This window comes from Frankliniella occidentalis, unplaced genomic scaffold (assembly GCF_000697945.3).
Source record: "Frankliniella occidentalis isolate FOCC.00 unplaced genomic scaffold, Focc_3.1 Scaffold345, whole genome shotgun sequence".
Taxonomy (NCBI): domain Eukaryota; kingdom Metazoa; phylum Arthropoda; class Insecta; order Thysanoptera; family Thripidae; genus Frankliniella; species Frankliniella occidentalis.
In genome coordinates, this window is record NW_026267468.1 from 67,600 (window position 1) to 71,619 (window position 4,020).

General features: G+C 49.9%; 1 protein-coding gene across 2 annotated transcripts in view; it reads right to left on the bottom strand.

Moving 5' to 3' along the window:
• Positions 1 to 4,020, bottom strand: part of LOC127751107 (odorant receptor 82a-like) — a 74,200-nt gene that overhangs the window by 42,938 nt on the left and 27,242 nt on the right. The gene's annotated exons all lie outside the window — the stretch shown is intronic.

Sequence of the window (4,020 nt, forward strand, 5' to 3'; positions counted from 1 at the left end):
TAATTGTTGAAAGATGTCTTCAATGACCTTTTTCTGAACTCATGCGATGTTATCCATCTCACTTCCTAATCCTATTTATGGTGAGTATAAGATATTTCAATAAAGTATTTTTTTCTCTTAAACCAATGCCCGTACGTCGAAAATAGTGGATTTTTCGAATCACACTCCTATATAGAGGTAGTTTCAGTCAGACTACCTTCCCGGATAGATTAAAGAACTTTTAAAGGCTTCCTATCGGGGAAGACCCCCTTCAGTTCATTTATTTGACAAAGTTGGTGAAAGGCCAACATAACCTCAAATTTCATTTGTCATTTTACGGAAAACAGCGACTTCCCCACGTTCCAAACAAACTGAAAATGATTGCTAATGATATAATTAAAAGTGTTGACGTCGTACAAACACACTGAATAAATCCAATTTCTTGTATTTACGTGCATTTCAAGTTCGCGCATGCGCACAACGCCGTCACCAGCGCCAAAACTATTCTAAGTCCAAAGTGAACCCAATCAGAAACAATATAAAGAGAATGAATTTCGAGTGGTAATTACTTTGGAAGGCACGGCGGACATGGCACATTAATGGTGGTCATCACTTTTCGTTGAATTACACCCGGAGAAATGAGTTATTGACATTTCAAAGTCCCCTATTTGCCACCACAGTTTTGAACTTTTCGCGACGCGGACAGAAATTATAAATCGAGTTCTCTCTAAAATGTGCTATCAAAGTTGAAAAAAACCTCTATTACGGCGTCATTACTGGGTAAAACCCTATCGTTTGGTATACTGCACTTGTCTGTATGTATTCCAGTTTCCTCCCGCGAAATGGCTTCTAACTAACACAGCACCGAGCACAATACTCGTTCTTCCACCTCCACGTAGTGATGTTTGGAGGGAGGGAGGTAAAAAAAGGGAAAAAAAGTAACAAGTTATAAACTTAAAAAAAAAAATCAATGTCAAAGAAGGTACCTTGCTGTCCTATGTTTGGTCATCATATGCGTCTCGAAATTTCTCCATGTTTTGTATGATTTCTTACAATATTTACAAGATATAAGTTCGTCCTAACAAAAAAGACAAACAGAATCTTAGTGAAAGTAAACATTAAGGTATGAGTGGACTCTGTAATAAGCAAAACTCATACGATACCTTAGAAGCAGCACCAGTAGTTCGAACAGGTGGCTGGGTTTGAGGCAATGTCGGTTGAGATGGTTTTGGTGGACTAGGACCACCACTTACTCCACTAAACTCAATGGGTGTGTCCATGTCGAAATCTTGAGTCTCCGAGGGCGAGTCCTCATTTAATTCGGCAAATAAATCAGCACTCATGATTTGATTATTAAATGTTCAAGGAATACAATGAAAGTGTGGTTACCACTTCTAAATAAACTTGCACAAACGAAACTCTAAACAGATTAGATTAGATAAGCATCCTACAGGGACAGGCACCACTGCCTAATCCGATTTTTTTCGCCGTCGGCACGGTACCCTGGACACTAGCGGCTGAAAAGGAGAAGGGGATGGTCGACCCAGGGTTACGGCCCCCTCTAAACAGGGCGAATGCCAGCCCCCCATGGAATGGGATGGGTCCGGCACCGTTAGTAGGCAGGGGCTGACAAGATGTAAGGGGTGGACCCGGCGGCCCCCGAAGGGCACAAGTGGGCCACATAAAGCAGTGTAAAGTAGAGCAGACCCCCCCCCCACCCAAAGAAAAAAAAACAAAAAAAAACAGGAAAGCAAAGCCAAGCAGGAAGCGCAAGCGGGCATAAAGGATACAAGTAAGGAAGCAGGCACCAACACTTTATTCAACCTCCAGGGGGGGCATCTCAACCAGGTCCAAATCAAGTTCGTTTGCCGAATCATCGGGCTCATCCTCAGAGGACACGTCGCGTCCCCTTCTAGAGCGGCGCGGACATGGGCCGCGAGGCCGTCCTTGCCCACAGCCGCAGCCTCCCAGCCTGCAGCCGGCGGGCCCATCCTGGCCAAGTCCTCGGCCAGTGGTCTGTTGAAATCATGGCAGGGCCGGCCTGGCTTGAGGCCCAGCATGAAGTTCAGTACTCGTCGGAGGGGCTCGGGGCCGCGCGGCATGATGTGCCCCCAGTAGCGCACACGGCATCCACGAATGGCGCGAGTGGGCGCGCGCCACGCAGACCAGCCGGCCGGCGGAAGTCGCGCCGGGCAAGAGCCATCAGGCTCAGCGCCAGTACGTCGGCCTGCCGCCGCAGGGTGGCTCTGGTGGCCTTGGTGGTGGCCACCGTGGCGTGGGCGTAGCTGAAGGCCGACAGCACGGCGCAGGTCCAGATCCGGGCCTTTACCTTGGGCGGGAGAGAGTGGTGGTGATGCGCTGATACGCCGTGCTGCGGCGGTCCAGCCCAGCAGTGATCAGGGCGCCCAAGTACAGCAGTTTGGTGACCTGGGGCACAGGCCGGCCGGCGATGAGGGCGGGGCGCGGGAGGGGCAGAAAATCCTGCGGAAACAGCGTCCTAACCAGGTATTCACGCTTGTGGAAATTCAGCAGCAACCCTACCTCCCGCGCCGCCGCCACAAAGCTGTCCATGAAGGCGTGTAGAGCAGCGATGTCCACCGACGCCACCAGGAGGTCGTCCGCGTACGCCAGGAGGAGCGGGGTGAAGTCCACCGAGTCCACGTCCAAGCTGAAGTTGGGGAGGAGCTGCACCGCCGTCCTGACGACCCAGTGGAGGGCCCAGGTGAACAGGAACGACGCCAGAGAGCAGCCCTGCTTGACCCCCCGCGCCGTGAGCACCACGCCGGTGCGGGCCGCGAACCACCGGATGGAGGTGAGGTCCGTCAGCACCTGCGCGGTGACGCGGTTGAGGAGGAACGGCGAGACGCCCTCTGCCAGCAGCACCGCCGCCAACTCCCGCCGCCGGGTAGAAGGAAACGCAGACTTGATGTAGAGCCCCAGGACGTGGACAGTGTCGTCGGCCCTTCAGCGCACGCCCAGCACCTTCCTGAGCAGCATGACGTGGTCGTAGGTGCCTGTCTGCGGCTGAAATCCTGCCTGGTACCAAGGCATGGGAGGGAGCGCCGCAAGGACAGATGATTTTACATGCAAAAGTGACTTCTGTCCGTATTTAGGGCACTTTAAACGACTTCAAAAACTATCTTTAAGCAATTCTGGCGGCTAAACTATGCCAGATAAGAAACATAGAAGAACATAAAGTTTCTATAACCCCAACAATTTTTCACTTTTCAAAATTTTTAAAGGCTGTCCGTATTTAGGGCGCTTAGGCTCCTAAATACGGACACTCTTCTAGCGCGGCTCACGGGTACGTCTTAGGTGATAAAAAACCGTTTAAGGTGTTGGTAGGTGTGTCTCGGTCCGAAGATTTTATAATCCCCACCGATTTTCAATTTTGGCAAAACTACAGATTTTACAGGCCTTTTTCTCTAAAAATCGTCCGTATTTAGGGACACTGACTGTAATAAACAAGCAGGAAGAGAGCCGTTGTTGTCATTCACCCAGCGGCCGGGCCCGCGCGCCCTTCTCTCCTGGCCCGAGCCAGCCGCCGGCTAGACCGTCCCAAAAAAATGCTGATTTCAAAAAGTGCTCGGGACACATTGCCGCAGTATACGGACTGACTAGTAGATACTAAAACGATTTTTTCCCGATTTTTTGAGTTGAATTTAGAGGTCGCGCATGAATTTTAAACGTTTTTTAACACAAAAACTGCGATTTTGCGGAAATTGGCGAGTTGCAGCTTCCTCTGGACGGTCCCACACTGTTCTGATTCTGCATACTGTTTCCCTCTATACCTCTTTCGCCCCTATCACTTTGCGGGGGTCCGAACCGCATGCTTACATCATTTTTATAGCCCAAAAGGGATTTATAATAACTTAAATTGCGTCTGTGAGGAGTGCCTTTACTAGCAACGAACATTACACCATAACAATAGAGTAATGTTGAATTCTTGCCGTCGGGGTTGGCGCTACGCGCTCTATCGCCCAAACGGCTATTTGTGGGATTTTCAGATATTTTATGGCAATTTTATTTTTTCACTTTTGG